The 17,351-nt window shown below is 37.3% G+C and overlaps 1 protein-coding gene and 1 long non-coding RNA gene across 5 annotated transcripts in view; one reads left to right on the top strand and one right to left on the bottom strand.

Annotated features, from left to right (window-relative positions):
- The window catches only part of LOC101083672 (ADP-ribosylation factor-like protein 5A), a 761,586-nt gene that overhangs the window by 401,881 nt on the left and 342,354 nt on the right, over positions 1 to 17,351 (bottom strand). The window lies entirely within an intron of this gene.
- Positions 8,573 to 17,351, top strand: part of LOC109498228 — a 34,014-nt gene continuing 25,235 nt past the window's right edge. Inside the window, exon 1 of the long non-coding RNA XR_002154927.3 lies at positions 8,573 to 8,752. This is a non-coding gene — a long non-coding RNA (uncharacterized LOC109498228). The remainder of the gene's footprint in view (positions 8,753 to 17,351) is intronic.

The raw sequence follows: 17,351 nt of genomic DNA, 5'->3' as shown, positions 1-17,351 counted from the left end.
AAACAATGAAATCACTAACTCGAAAAGATTTATGTACCCACATGTTAACTGTAGCATCATTTACAACAGCCAAGACACGGAAACAACCTAAGTGTCCACTGATGGATGAGTGGATAAAGAAGTTGCGATGTATACACACGATGGAATATTATTCCACCATAAAGAAAGAATGAAATCTTGTCATGTGCAATAATATGGATGGACTTGAGGTCATTATACTAAATAAAGTAAGTCAGAGAAAGACAAATAGAACATCATCTCACTTATATGTAGAATCTAAAAGATCAAGAAATAGGTGTGCCTGGGTGGCTCAGTTGGTTAAGTGTCCAAATCTTGATTTCAGCTCAAGTCATTATCTCAGAGTTGGTGAGATCGAGCCTCACATTGACAAATAATAGCACAGAACCTGCTTGGAATTCTCTCTCTCTCTCTCTCTGCACCTCCCCCACTGGTGCTCTCGCTCGCTCTCTCTCTCTCTCTCTCTCTCTCTCTCTCTCCTCTTCCTCTCAAAATAAATAAACTTTAAAAGGATTTTTAAAAGGACCAACAAATAAAAAGAAAACAAAAAACAAGATCATGGATACAAAGAGGACAGATGGGTGGTTGCCAGAGGTGCGGATGGAAGGAAGGGAAAAATGGGTGAAGAACGTCAAAAGGCATTATTTCCAGTTACAAAATAAGGCCTGGGGATGTAATGTACAGCATGGCGACTATAGTTAATATTACTATTATTACATTTTTGAAAGTTACCTAGAGTAAATCTTAAAAGTCTTCATCCAGAGAAAAAAGAATTTTGTTACTATGTATACTGATGGATGTTAACTAGACTTACCATGGTGATCATTTCACAATGTATACAAATATCAGATCATTATGTTGTTCACCTGAAACTAATATGTCACTTATACTCCAATTAAAAAAAAATCTAACCTTCACTCAGGACTCTTACTCTAGCAAGGCTGAATTTTTTACCAAATTGATTTGATTGCAGAAACCATGACAGCTTGAGGGTTCTGAAATAAATAGACACTCAGGGTTGAACCTCAAGTCGTGGATCCTCAAGTTGGTAGAGTTTGAACTCAAAAGAGACTTTGCTGAACACTAGTTGTATTAACCGCAGGCTTTGTATTTTTGGAGCATGCTACTTAGACTCTCTATTCCTTAGTTTTTCCTTCAGCAAAATGGATTCAGGGATATTGATTAGGTTGAAGAGTATGAAATTCCTGTTTTTGAAAGTCAAAATAATCAAATATGACAATTTCCCATACTTCAACTTACTGTACAGAATATTATTATGAAAATTTTTCATGAACGTGAAACTAAAGTTCCTGGTCTGCTGCTTCAGAGCAGCAGTAACAGAAATTATTATCTATAAGTTTTTATCTAAAGGAAACTTTATTCCATATTAAACACTGGAAGCTACAGAAAGGAGGTACTGGTCACTCCCAAGGAAACTCCTGATTTTATCAGAAACTCCAAACTCAAATTTCAAAATTTCAACTAAGATATCAGTACATCTTTGCATTCATTTATACTTTAAAAGAAAAACAATGTAAATATAAGAAGACTCAACATGTGTTATTTTCATGGATATTTGATTCACAAACATATTAGCTTAAGCCAGAAGGTTTTCCTAAAGGCTCAGCCTCTCTTCCTAAACAAAGGAGTTAAGAATAAGAACTTAAATTGTTTTTAAACAGAGAAAAATGATTTATTGTCACTGCCTGAAACAAATCTGTCTAACAGCTGTTCGCCAACCATACAACAGAAAATTAGAATCCTATTTTGAGACTCTGCTAGATCTGGTGCTACTTCTAAGGCCAAAGTTGCAGTTTGAAACAGTGAGATTAGAGTTGGCAGAGTCTGCTCTGGCCACCTGGGCTCAGGTTTGGAAACAAGGCTGGACATGCTGTTGCCCTTAGCATGACTTCAGGCAAAAGTTCTATACTCCAATCAGCACCAGCTATACGGGTCTATGTTGGCTACAGACAGACCATTCTTGGCTAACAATGTAGGCAGTATATTAAATCAGACTTCTGAAGCTGACTCTTCCAGTTTCAAGGTCGGAAGTATTACACATGATAGACAACAGCAACAACAACAACCAAGAGTCAGCATTTGGTGCTAGGAAGTCATACATTAGGATGAAAAAAAATGAGGGACAGACTTCACCTGCAACAATACCTAGGAAATATGAGGTCTGGGCTTGACACTGATCATCACTGCCATCGAGTTCTGCATCCCTAGTCCACCCCGAGAGAGATGCACCTGGTTCCAGGACTCTCCAAGCAAAGGCTGATAATGATGTTTTTGCCTCTTTGGTTGCCATCCTTTCTCCTAAATTTGATGAAGCCTGTTGGTCTTGAAATATATACAGGATGACACAATGATGTTTTTATTTTTGAATTTAGATACAAATAGAATGTTTAGCTAGAAGTATGACTGGTTCTTAGTGATTTCATTTGAGGGATTTGGAAGGTTGTCTGTGCTTGAACAGCCAACACTGTGAATTGGCTGCCGTAGACAAGAGTTAAAACCACACTCAGTCAATATCATATAAATGAAGTTATCTGGTCCTCTTCCCAATGCAATCCAAAGTAATAGGAATTGTGTTCATTTCTGTTTCCATGAAGTTAGTTGGTAGAAGCCACTTGTGGGATTTCTGTCTTCCCCTACCTAATCTCAGATAACCCAGTACTCCCAGGGTCTGGCAAACCTATGGAAGAATGCTTCCTTTCTTTCTTGATTTTACTTGCCTTCTACATGTGCTTACAGTTAGAACTCTTTTTTTTGTTTTCTGGCTAAGGACCTTTCTACTCTCCCCTTTGGGATGAGGAGGATTTGCTCATACATGATGAATCCATATTCTATGTGTAAGGCCCTCCTGGGTCAGAGGACAGAGCCTAATCTTTTTCTCTTTAAAGTGAGGAAAGTATCCATTAACTGGATAATCCCAAGAAATAGCTGTTCTTAAGGTGAATTAGTCTATCTTCCGTCTTTTAAAATAGAAACATATAGGGACACCTGGGTGGCTGAGGCGGTTGAGCATCCAACTTCGGTTCAGGTTATGATCTCACTGTTTGTGAGTTCGAGCCCCATGTCAGGTTCTGTGCTGACAGCTCAGAGCCTGGAGCCTGCTTCGGATTCTGTGTCTCGCTTTCTCTCTGCTCCTCCCCTGTTCACACTCTGTCTCTCTCTCTCTCTCTCTAAAAAATAAATAAACACTAAACAAAATTAAAATAGAAACATATAGACTCCCTTGTTAGTGAACTACAAGAGAGATTTTAAAATTCAGGACTATTATTCCAACAATTTATCAACCTCTCTTTTTATGAGTTTCAATCCCTATATTTCAAATTTTAATAGTTTATAAAAAGACAGTAATAGACATCCTTTAAAACTCCACTGCTCAGGGTCAGCTAATTTACTCTTCTCCCCACATTAGAGTCTTATTCTTTTCCCTTCCCAATCTGCCTCTGGGATCTCTCTTCTATGGTCTCATTCTGGTGGAAAGTTTCTGGTAAAACTTTGCTTAGCCACCAACTATGATTTTAACTGAGGTTTTCTGGATTCACAGATTTTGTTGTCACTTCTGCTAATAAACCTGGCAGTAAAAAAGTCAGGCCTTAGCAGATTGTACATTGGGTTTGTGACCTTTAAGAATCCTTGGCAATCATGCTGGATAAGAGATTTGTTTACGTATATGTTGGGCCCAGAATATCACTTATACATTTTTTTTCTTTTCTGCCACCTTATTTCATTGAGTCTATAGGAACGAGGGAAACTTCTTTGAAACACAAACCAATATATGTAACCTGAAATTTTTACATGTCAAAATTAGAAGAATAGTCACCATGTGAATTAGAATAGTAGTTCAATTATGATTATTTTTTTTCTCAATTTTAGAAGAAAGATGTACGCATGACCTGAATTAACTTCTACAGGTATCAAGACCATCTTATGCTTGACTAGATCACTAAGATTACGCTTGGTCATGAGAACCAAGTTAACTATAAAATTTGATTTCAATTATCAACAGTAAGTTCTCAGCCTTTATATGGTCAGTATAAAAGTAGAAAGAATGAAAAAAATATTTAAAACTAGGTGCTCAGAGATTGAAAAGCAAAAGAAACTCCATTTTGAAATCACAGGTGCCAGAATCGACTCCCTTCTTATTCTTAAAGTATGTTTACACGTCATTTAGCCATTGTCAAAGAAATTGCCCTGGACAGAATTAAATAGGCAAGGAAACTTTAAGAGTATTGCAATAAGGGAGAGAAACCAAACTCAATTTTACTGAAACAAAAGGCAGAAGCATATTTAAATGTTGGGGTGAGCCAGTGGAAGGGTACTAGAGTGCTTTGGCTGGGAGGTTGGTCAGTGTGATTAGGCCACCTGTGGTTGTTAATTGTTGCTCTTCTAAGTTAGGTTCCTACCCATTCACAGAGATTTGGGAGGTAGGTCTACTATCTTCCTTGATTAGGTTTCAAAAATCTCCCAGGTCTTTGAGAAAGATATTCCTACATCTTAAAACTGGCAACTGGCTTTTAAGATTTATACTTCTCAGGGGCAGAGAACAAATTTTGCATTTCAAGTATTCTAAAGCATATGCTCTAAGGGGGAGGAACCTACAATTATGAAGAAACCTATCTAAAATTTAGTCAAGCTGATGGGGACATTAACGTCATGTTAGCCACCATCCCACTGATCAAAGTCATTCATGCAGTCAGGGTAATTGTGATCATAACAAATTACTTAAACAGATGACAATGCGTATCCAACCAAACTATTAAGGGCTAATATTCCCTTCACTTCATCAGCGCAGAAGCTAATAATTTGATTCCTCACCTCAAACATATCAGCATAAAGGGGTGTCTGAATGGTTCAGCTGGTTGCACATCAGACTCTTGATTTCAGCTTAGGTCATGATCTCAGGGTTGTGGGATCAAGCCTCACATCAGGCTATGCACTGAACGTGGAGCCTACTTAAGATTCTGTCTCCCTCTCTCTCTCTCTCTCTCTCTCTCTCTCTCTCTCTCTTTCTCTCTCTCTCTCTGCCCCTCTCCCCTGATCACGTGCTCTCTCTCTAAAACACAAAAAAATTTAAAAACTAAAAAAAACACATCAGCATGCCAAATTGGAATACTTCTTATTATGATTATTTTTTTTTATTTTTTTTTCAACGTTTATTTATTTTTGGGACAGAGAGAGATAGAGCATGAACGGGGGAGGGGCAGAGAGAGAGGGAGACACAGAATCGGAAACAGGCTCCAGGCTCTGAGCCATCAGCCCAGAGCCCGACGCGGGGCTCGAACTCACGGACCGCGAGATCGTGACCTGGCTGAAGTCGGACGCTTAACCGACTGCACCACCCAGGCGCCCCATGATTATTAATGCTGTATAAGGAGAGAAGCAATTCTGTCTTTCATATTTTTTTTCATTTCTCTTAAGAATTTAAGGTGGTAAACTATTTCATGTTTGCCTGTTTTGCAATATTCAAGAACACTGTTTAAAAATTGCTGTAATGACAGATTTTAGAGAGTATTTGAATTTAGTGTCCACAGAAAAGGGGAAATTCAAAGAATCACCTCAATAAACCATCTCTCATTTCTCCAGATCCTTTGGAATTTTAGGAACAGCAAAGACATGTACTACTAAATAATGAAAATTGGTTCATACACTGGCAACCTGGGAATCTGCCCAGGCAGCTGCACAGAGACCCTTCAGCCAGGATTGCCCTCAAATTCTCTGAGCACATGGCTGATTAATCCCTTCATAACTACATTTACATATAGTCCTATGAAAATCAGTCTAAATTATTTCAGGGACATGGTCTTCTCTGTCAAAATAATAGTTCCAGAACACAGAATTCCAGAGGAGAAAATGCCACCAGCAGTGAGTACTTTGTTTTTGATAACTTTTAGGTAACTGCCTGTCTTCCCTTGAAGCACTTTTTTTCAAATGGATTTGCTTAGACATGTTTGCTCGTTTAGCCCTTGGAGACAGCGGTAAATGGACCCTCTGTCCATTTCTCCCTTCGAGGCAGTCAACATTTTTCACTGGCCACTTCCCTAATGGCTTTTACAAAGCAGGCAAATAAAATCATTATGCATTTTATATCAACACACAGATTACATTTTGTTGTGTCTATCCCTTCTATTTCCAGAGATACTCTCAACTTTATTAATGTATCTTAATTAATACATTAATATCTCTCCGGCCCAAGAAATATCACTAATCATTTAAAATTCCTCAAACAGAACTTTGCACAACTTTATGATAAATTTTTACCAGGTAAAGTGGGGTGCAGCAAAAATGCATTTAAATATTCCATTTGCATATAATGTAAAACTTGTTGTTCTAGCATAAAAAAAAGAAAAACTTCTTAAACTTCGCTTGTTTTGGTCAATAGATGAAATTAAATCACATATAATGATTAATTTTAATATTTTAATCTAAGTTTCTATTTTTCAAAATAGAAAAAAAATTATCTACCTTGCAGCTATGTTGTAAATACCAAATGTGATTATATCTAATATTTGTATATGTATTTGCAAATGAATACATGTATGTGCACAGATGTGTGTAGGCATATGTGTATATAAATACACATACATATTCCTTAGCCACCATTTGCATCATACTAAGCATTTCATATACTTTAGATAGAGTAATTGTTTTTTTCTTGTAATTATTGTGTACCTGTGGTATTACTTCAGACTTCACTGGAATTTTAACATGACCCAGCAAATTACCTTACAAGAATAATAAAGGAAAGTTTTAAGAAAAAATTTTGAAAAAAAAATTCAAACATATCAGGGATGACATGCCAGACAGATGGAGTAGAAGGTGAGGAAAAATAAATGTAGATGTACAAAATGGTGCATCTGACCTAAAGAGATCATTTGGCAAGGCAGAGTAATAGGAGTATGAGATGTTTACTATAGGAAATTATGTAAGGGCTTTGAATCCAGGCTATAGTACAGTCATTGTGTGCTGAACAGTCAAATGCTAAAGACCTGTCTATTAAAATCAGACATATAACAATGCAGCTGTGTGTTGGAACAAATTAGTTACTACTTCTCTCAGGCTGGATTGGTGTTTATAAAGAAAATAAATATCATGAATAAAATGTGGATGGGGTATTGGTTCTTTGAATGAAGACTCTCAAAGAATAGGTTACCAAATTTAAACTGGATTGGAGGATATAACTGGGACCAATGCCAAAGTAGGGACATCTTATTTTCTCATCTTAGATTTTAGTACCTATGTATGGAGAAATCTAGGTCATAATGCAGTCTTAATACATTAACCAGCCAGCTGCCCAGAGGTCACTGTCTGCTTTACAGATCCATGTTCTACCAGGGCAGCGCCCCCAGTGCCTTCTCAACGATGAGACTCTGTCATCTGGGAAACACAGCCCAAGGAATATGAAGGTTTTACTATTTTCACATAATGGGAAAGTTATTCCTCTCAAGGAAAGAGTGAAAAGAGTGTAAGGGACCTTGATTTTGTAGGAACACAGAAGTTCCCATTTGTACGGCAAGATTAAGGTTTTTCTTTTGATCACTATGAAGCATCTACATTAAATGTCACTGTTGTGGAAGTTCTAGCCCATGTAAATATGACGTGGAAACAAGAATAGAAATAAAGCCATAATTATTTTATATAAAATGATTTAGGAAAGTGTTTGGAAGTGACTGGGCGCAACAGAGTTATATAAAGTAGTGTGTCTTTATGTCAGAAATCACAAGTTAGAAAATAAAATTTAATGAAATCCTATTCCCACTACAATAGAACATAGAAAGATACATGGACGTATCTAAAACATAATCCTAGTGAAAAAGAGGCAGAAATTTTTATTGAGAGACAATATGCATATCTGATTAAAGGAGACACATAATGGTGATATATATTTGAGTGGGTTGATTAAAAAGTTTAAATATGGATATTATTCAAATATACCATTTGAATAATGGTAGCGGAAACTAATTTTGTTCTTTAGAAAAAAAATTTTTTTTTAGATAGAAAGCACGGTGAGAAGATAGAAGGCGGGTGAGGGGGGCAGACGGAGAGAGAGTGAGAGAATCTTAAGCAGTTCCACACCAAGCGTAGAGCCAGATGTGGGCTTGATCCTATGACCCTGGAATAATGGCTTGAGTCAAATACCGAGTCAGATGCTTAACTGACTGAGCCACCCAGGCACCTCAAAACCAATTTCATTCTTAAACAAAACTTACTATTTATGTATGTTTCATCTACATAAAGAATAACTATCCATAGGGCACTACAGTACTGAGTTTCCCATAGGAAACAGACTTCAGGCTTGAAGATCAAACTCAATTATTGAGGAGCTATTCAGGAGGTATGAGCAGGTGAAGTCATAGACATGGGGTAGTGAAGCCACCAGAGACTGGCAGCAGTGGAAGCCATTTACCACCTTAGGTGGTAGATAGAAGAAGAGAGGGAACTGGGTCACTGGAGCCTAGACAGAGCTCATCTCCCTAGAATAGGGATGGCCATCTCACAGGATTTGTCCTGTGGAATGCAGCCTCTGTCATAATGGTGAGGGAGAAGGCTGGGGGAGGGGACACCTACCTGACTGACCTCTTACTCTTCCTGCATTTCTGGCTCTTGCTATTATTAACCCACTGTCCAAACCCAACAAATATTCACGGGGCAGGAGTGAGTGGATCAGGCCAAGAAGCATGGATGGGAGAGGAGGGGAAAACATCCTAAACAGGAACCACAGGTATTTCTAATATAATAAAAATAATGGTTAACTCTGACATATGAGTAATACATTTATTGAAATAGTCATGTCTATGTAATCTGAGACAAGTAGAAAATGCAGAACACTACTTACAAATATACAACTATAGATTAGTTACCTTATGTTACATTATGTAATGGAAACAAACAACACCAAAATCCCAGTGGTTTATAATGACAAGGGCTTATTTCCTGCTTAATCATGTGCCCACTGCCTGTCAGATGTGGCTTTGCTCCAACTGACTTCACTCTAGTCCTCGGCTGAAAAAACATACTCAATCTGGAATGTACTGGTCTCTTGGCAGAGAAAAAAGGGACATGGTAAACTATATGCTGGCTTATAAAGCTTATGAAATTTCACATGGAAAGCTTAATGTTATACTTACTCACATTTCACTGGCTAAAGAAAGTCATTTGACCAAGCCCAATGTCACTACTGGTGGGCAGATTTAAGCATTCTTGGTGGGGAAGGATGGTGGTGGGCAAGACCCTTAAAAGTCTGTTCCTTTGTTTTTAAGTTTTGTGGTTTTTTTGTTTTGCTTTTTGTTTTGTTTTGTTTTGTTTTTGTTGTCATTGTTTTTAATCTTGAGAGAGTGTGAGTAGGGTAGGGATAGAGAGAGAGAGGAAGAGAGAGAATCCCAAGCAGGCTCTGTCCTGGCAGCATGGAGCCCCACGCAGGGCTCAGACTCATGAACCATGAGATCATGACCAGAGCCAAAACCATGGGGCCACCCACGTGCCCCAAAAGTTTAATTTTTGTTAACAGATAATATAATTTATCACATTCCATTATTTGTGAGTTGATATGTGATAATGAAAGCATAAAATATCAATTGAAAGCCCATGTAAAAATGTGTTCATATAATTACATAGCCATAGTGAGTTGAAGATAGAAGGGAGCTAGACCAATATCTGGATTTTACTAATGTAGGAAATGAGCCTCAGAAAGATGTAATGATGTGTCCAAGGTCATAACATTGAACAACTTGGATCAGATTGGTAATATCTAATTCTGCACTTAGGCCTCTTTCCAGCACAGGTCAGTTCTTTGTGAACAGGTTTTGTTAGGAAGGAAGGAGCTCGTTTTTCATGAATTTAATCCTATTTGTTGAAGGTCAATACCAATCACATTTAGGTATGAGGTATAATGCATTTTTAAGGACCTGCAGAGAGATCACTGTCAATTCATTCTTCTTCAAATCTCTCTTCTATACCTACCTCTGTATACAAGAGAGTAACAGAAAGATCACTTGGTGTTTGATGGGGATAGAGAATACAGACACCAGTCTCAGATGTCAAAAATCACATGTTTTCTCTTCCATAAAATCTCCTAGATTAAGTCTTGATAAGCAACTAATTTCTGGGCCATGATCTTTTTATGGGGAATTATAAAGAAGATACAAATAAACTGATATATTTAGGTAGAGAGGCAATCAAAACATCTTTGTTGCAAAGGTTGTCCAGAAACCTTTCATTATTGCTGTGTAACCACTGAGTTAATTGACTTCCCTGTTTGAAATAACAGGCCAAATCATAGTAGTGGAAAAGAAGGGACTGCAATGGCAAGCTTTCCCTTTGTCACCTGAGAGGACAAAACCCAGTACTAACCGTCTATCACCTTTATCCGTCAGAATAATGAGAAGACAGCTTTCAGACTGGCCTCCTAGGAATCACTACCCTTTATAAGATAATCAAATCTGACATGTTGTTTATAGGTTGAATATTATTGTTAAGTTTGGGATGCTTATAATGTACAGTTGTAGGTTATATTCTAATTTGTTGGCATTTTCTCATCTGACAAAACAAAGTTACTAAAAAAATAACAATAGCCACTCCAGTGTGTGTGTGTGTGTGTGTGTGTGTGTGTGTGTGTGTGTGTGTGTAGGTGAATTTGTAGCTGCTAAAGATACTTGCAACTTGCAATGATTTGGTAAGTATGTGACATTTATCCTTAACTGCTCCTCATAAAAGAATACTCAGAACTGCCTCTAACTCCTACTTCAATCTGTGTGGCATTATCAAAATTTGGTTAGACTGGAGCTTTCAGAATTTTAATGAGGTCGAGGAGTTAGACAAACAATGATTAATTTATAGGAAGGTCACCTTGAAAGTACAGTGAACATAGTTTTGTAATACAGCAAGAAAGATGACGCAAAAGAATGGGAGTTAAAAAAAAAATTTCTTAGGTGCTCCAAACAGTAGGTTTACTGCTGAATTATAAACTCATCTGACAAGGCAACGGGATATTTTATTCATTGTGTTTAGACATTTTGATAAAAGTTTGGCTCAACTATAATGGGACAATTTGAGTGGGGACAAATCATCAGAGCCCACCAGACTGACTGAACATCTTTGTGCTTATTGGTGTGTCTACTTCTCATTCTTTAAATATAACCGGCATGCTATTCTCAGAGACCGAAAGTACTTGCCTGCCATGAGCAGAATCTTGCCTGTGACCTTTGGTGTTCTCTCTGTGAAGCCATGTCAGTTCTCTCTCTCTCTCTTTTTTAAAGTTTTTCAATGTTGATGTATTATTTTGAGGGACAGAGAAAGATGGAGCATAAGCAGAGGAGAGGCAGAGAGAGAGAAGGAAAGGGAGATGCAGAATCCAAAAAAGGCTCCATGCTCTGAGCTGTCGGCACAGACCCCAACGTGGGTCCTGAACACACAGACTGTGAGATCATGACCTGAACTGAAGTCAACTGCTTAACCAACTGAGCCACCCAGGCATTCCCATGTCAGTTCTTATATAGATGCTCTCATGTACTTCAAGAGAAACTCCACATACAACAGGAACTTGACCAGACAATGAAATGTATAAAACTGAACATGGGCTCTAATTCCTACCAGGCCAAAGTGACTGCCTCACACATTTAAAAAGGTAGTTTCAAGTCAGTAAGCATTTGTCTAGGGAATGCAAACCAGCTTAACTATTCAATGAAAAAATATAAGAAGCAATTCACTGTTAAACACAGTAGATACATGCATATGGCAAAAAAAAAAAACTACTATTTTATTAACAACGGTTTCTCTTTCCTAGCTTTTAGAGCATCGAGTCAAAATTTGACTGGATTCATACAAAAACATTTCCACCTTCCAGAGGATGATTTTTGCCTAAAATAACCCAGAGAACATTTGGGAATGTCCCAAATTATAGTTGCTATGTCAAATAAATCACATCTACTATTTTGTAATTTTAACTACTAAAACATATTAGGAAATATGGCCTGTCATTCTTTTGGCTGAAGCACATGATTAAGCAGCTTGGTGAATGGAATGAACAGGTGCTGGGATGAAAATCAGAAAGCCCATTCATCTTCATGCTTCCAGGGGAAAATAAACCTTTTGGGGACTTCAACCAGTAGGACATCACTTTCTTGTTTTGGTAGTTTAGTGTGTTTTGGGTGTTTCAGAGCTTTTCCCGATAATTTCATGTTAGCTAATGTGGGAGACAATCATATAATGAATTGCTTGCAGTACGTTTGATGCCTCATTGTTAAATCATACCAACCATTAGGAGGGAAGAAAGTTGCTTCCCACCATTTGGGCATTACTGAATGATATATATCTTTTAGATACTAAGTGATGATATTAGACAGTGAACTCTGAATTCAAGAGTATGTCTAAATCCTTAATATCACATGTTCTTTACATATAATAGCTATCAAAAATGTTGGTTGAAGGACTGAATAGAAAATAACAATTAACTCAACAGGCAGATATTGTTTCTGTCCCTGGGATACCCTATATGCTGTCCACTATACTTGGTTCAAGCTCATTCATCCTTTATATTTATCATCAGAAATCACCTCTGACAGGTGTCCTTCCCTGGTCATACCCCAAAGAGAGATGATTACTCTCTTTTCCGAGCTATCTTGATACCATCTGTATGATGTTATGTTGTGTATATATACGCTTTTAAAGTTTGTTTAAATGTATCTTCACTTCTGTGATTGAAGAGAATTCCTTTTGGTCATAGAATAGGGTTTTCTCTACTTAAAGGTGTATGGTTATAAATATTCTATCTTGGGGCGCCTGGGTGGCTCAGTCGGTTGAGCCTCCGACTTTGGCTCAGGTCATGATCTCACGGCTCGTGGGTTCAAGCCCCGCGTCGGGCTCTGTGCTGATGGCTCAGAGCCTGGAGCCTGCTTGGGCTTCTGTGTCTCCTCTCTGTGCCCCTCCCCTGCTCGTGTTCTGTCTCTGTCTCTCAAAACTAAATAAACATTAAAAATAAATAAATAAATAAATAAATAAATAAATAAATAAATAAATATTCTATCTAGTATAGGCTATGTAATAGTCTTTTACTATAACTGGATAAATCCAGGATGGGTAAATGGGTTGAAGGAAGACGTGGTATCTTTACATCTGAATTTCCAAATATCTTAAAGGTTTTTGTTGTTGTTGTTTATTTATTTTTGAGACAGAGACAGAGACAGAGACAGAGTGTGAGCAGGGGAGGAGCAGAGAGAAAGGGAGACACAGAATCTGAAGCAGGCTCCAGGCTAGGAGGTGTCAGCACAGAGCCCAACGCTGGGCCCAAATCCATGAACCATGAGATCATGACCTGAGCCAAAGTTGGACACTTAACTGACTGAGCCACTCAGGTGCCCCTAAATTTCCAAATATCTTTAAATAAGTATGATCTGTCATTAGCATGAAATCAGTTGAATGTGATATGTGAGCTATTAACTTTCTCTCCAATTGCTAAAGAAGAATCCTTTGAAGATCTACTTTTATCTAAATCCTGGAAAATGTATATGAGTATGCCATAAATATAAGGGAGGAATGACATTTAGGGCAAATGTCATTGCAAATACAAAGCTACTTATCTGAAAGTTAGTCTGATTTATCCAATGTGATGAAGATAAATTCACTGTTATACTAATAATAAGAAATGAGAATATAAATGTAGTCAGGAACAGGAATAAAGGTTTTATCCTATGACTATGGAAATGGAAAGCCAAAAAGAAGTATTCATTTATTTATTTATTTTCTTTCTAAGCAGAAAAGTGATGTGATAAACCTTTAATCTAGAAAAAAAAAAATGGCAGCAATGTGACAGATGGTTTGGAATGGGCATAAATCCATTTCTATGGAGAGCAGTTAAGAGGCTCAAGCACAAGAAAATGAAGACCCGTGGTGAATGAATGGCTTCATGGTTGAAGGGGAGTGGGAGGGAGGAGAAAGTGGGTGTTGGGCATTGAGGAGGGCATCTGTTGGGATGAGCACTGGGTGTTGTATGGAAACCAATTTGACAATAGCTTTCATACTAAAAAAAGTATCAAATGACAAAATGGAGGAAAAAAATTTAAAAAAAGGAAAAGAAGAAAAAAATAAAGATATACCTAAAATACAATTGACCAAATATGTGACTATTTACATAGGGTTGAGAGACATATTGTACATTGTTTTTTGTTGCTACTTTTTGTTGTTTGTAATTCTAAGGTACTTGTTGGACTGTAGTATCATTAAGATATAAGTAAATACAAGAATTGGGGGAGAAATGGTACATTACTTATAAAAGACTAAATTATCTTACTGAAATATTAAACGTTACTGTATTTGCAGATGGAAATGTCCAGTAGGCACTATGAAATGAGTTTATCTCATGGGAGGGTTATCAGATTACAATTATAGATTTTGAATTAAATGACCTAGAGATAGTAGTTGAGGAAGTGGTAACAAATAAGGTCACTCAGTGAGTATGGGGACAAAGAACAAAAAAATTAAGTTTAGAATTTTGAAGATGATATTACTTTTGCGCTTAAGGATTAAATCCTGGAGAAAAACATCAACAAAAATGAACACACCTGAATACAAAAGAGGTAAGCACTCTAGTCAAAATATGTTTGGCTGCTGGTAGAACCCCTGACACTGAAAAACTGCTTACATGCCTGTTTAAGTTTAGAGGCATACTGACAGGATGCTACAAACAAAATTACTTAAAAATGTTGCCATACGACAGTGTTCCCAGGCCATAATCCAGTCTTAAGGTAACAGTGATGAATCATACAGAGTTACAGGAATTCCTTCTTTTATATGTCACATCTCCTTAGTATGCTTGCTTCGGTCTTACTTTAGACACTACAGATTTTGCTAATCCAATGATGAGGAAAGTTAAATGCAAAAAAAAAAAAAAATGCAAAACAAGGAACACAAAACAGCACAAGAGAAGGTATTCCCCAAAGGTCCACAGCAATTCTTTTCTAGTTAGCTCATCAAAGTGTGTCCACGGAAAAATTAAAACTAATCATGAGGTGACTATGCAAATTTTAGAGTTTAACAGAGTAGAGCATTGAACTTTTCCTGGAGGTCAGTATCAAATAAGGGCAACAGAATTGGAGATAAGGAAGAGAGAGTTACAAGGAATAAGATTCACTCAAAAGTGACAACACACTCACACACACACACACACACACACACAAATAGATTTGATGAACAGTGACATTACATTTTGAAAATTAATAATTAAGTAGTAATATATGGCCTATGAAAAGTGACATTTACCCACATGACACTCAAGCAAATATGAAAAAATGTTAACAATAATTGACTCCAAGTGGAGTATAAACAGTTTTGCTACCTAGAAGATGCAGTTGTGGAGAGTGAACAGTGGAGCATTTGGGACAATAGTGCAGTGTGGTTTCCCCTTACAATGTTAAGAAGAAGATAATAACAGGTAGAGATTTAGAGAACATGAAAAGCAAGACGATAAGTGTAAAATAATAATGAGAAACTATGTAGAATAATAATGGATGATGGAACTAATCTCGTTAAGGGAAGCTCTAGAGAAGCCAAAGGAAATTGATAGTTCAATAAGAAAAATGAACAGTGATGCTGAATGGGTCAGACCCTGTGAAAATTCCAGAGACCTAAACCTGGTAAAATGTCAGATTAGGGAAATCACAGGGTTAGCTGATAGTATATAGGGTTTCTCCCTACACAGAAGAATATTTCACTTGTTCTTCAGTCCTCTCCTCACTGTTAATTTTGAGAATTCACTCAAAAAAATTAAAATTGATATGTGAATCCAAACAATAAATGAGAAAACTCACTATTTTACATTTAGTTACATTTTGTGAACCATGACTAACAAATTAAGGGAACTTTAAATCTTCTCAAAGCTTTGCTTTGAATATATTTCCTAAAAATGCATTTCAAAGATGAACATGTATAAAGCTCAGTCCTTTTACTCTAGAATAAAACATCTTGGGTGCAAATGTAATATAATCATCTCTCAAAGAATTTGCATCAGTAGTCTGCTCAATTCAAGTTGTCTGGCTAATGTAGTAGGGAAAGGACTGATTACTATAGAGAAAGAAATCTCTGAATGTAAAGAGCATATCTGCTACTGGATATTTAGCTAATTAATTTGTTTCTGTTGGCATTTTCAACAGTCTCATATCTCACAAACACTGAATGATTTTATGGTAAATATTTCTTGTTGCCCAAGGAGGCAAAAAAGAAGCAAGAATCATACTCTGTAATAGGAACAGATCTCCTTACTCCATACTCATTTTATACATGGGAAAGTGAGTCCCAAAGTCACTCAGTGAGTTGGTGACAAAATTGGGACAAGAAACAAGAACTTCACTTTTCTAGTCTAGTATCTTCTCTGCTGCATAAAATAGAAATTAAAAATAAAAGGCTTGGGGTTTTGAATTTATGTCTCCTCCATGGAGTCTCAAGACAAACTATGATGGTGGACTCCTGAAAGATTTAATGAACCTAGTTCCTCCAGTCTTTCAATCTTTTCTCATTAGCTTGCTTTTGTGTAGCAACGTTAGTGAGCAAGAACAATCAACCAGGACTTTCACCATATTTTTGGTCTTTTATCCACCTTAGTACTAACTTTGTACTTTAATAAATACATATGTAAATGAACAAATAAAGTCCCTAGTTGCTAATTCAGTAGGATCTGTCTTAAGAACATTTCTGTTTAACCCTTATACTCCTAGATTGGCTCCACGTGACCAATTAGATTCTCGTGACCCTGCTGGTAGATAACAGGTATAGCCTGGATTTGGACTACCACGTAGCATAACTGACTCAGTTGACATTTAGAATCATAAATTAGCTTCATTTGGACAAAAATTATGGCACTTGTATCTGTCAGGGTCCAAACTGGAAATGAGAAACTCACTCTTAGTATTTAAAATAGATGACACTTAGCACAGGGAGTTGGTTCAAATCCTGAGGGAACAGCAAAGAAGCCAAAAAGGGGAGGGTATCGCAACCCAAACACGAGCAACAGCAAGGGAAACTTTCACTCCTAGGAATATAAGGACAAAGGGAAGGAGTTCCTAGAGCCCAGGGCTCAAGAGTCAACTGGTATAAGATGGAAACAGTGTGTAGGCCTCAGGTGGGAGGTGGAACTGTGAAGACCCTACCCAAACATATACCAGGACTGTCAGGGTCACAGGGTGAGGTGGGGCAGCAGGACACTCCATTTTCTCTTCCTCTCACCATGTAATCTCCTGCCAGTGTCTGCAGCACTGGGCAGCACAAGGCAAGGAATTGAGGTAAAAAAAAAAAAAATGAAGACCAGATCAACATTGTTTCTCAAAATGTGATCC

The sequence above is a fragment of the Felis catus genome, chromosome A3, assembly GCF_018350175.1.
Source record: "Felis catus isolate Fca126 chromosome A3, F.catus_Fca126_mat1.0, whole genome shotgun sequence".
In the NCBI taxonomy this organism is placed as follows: Eukaryota; Metazoa; Chordata; class Mammalia; order Carnivora; family Felidae; genus Felis; species Felis catus.
Note: the sequence above shows the minus strand (reverse complement) of the source record. Positions and strands in the feature narration are given on the sequence as shown.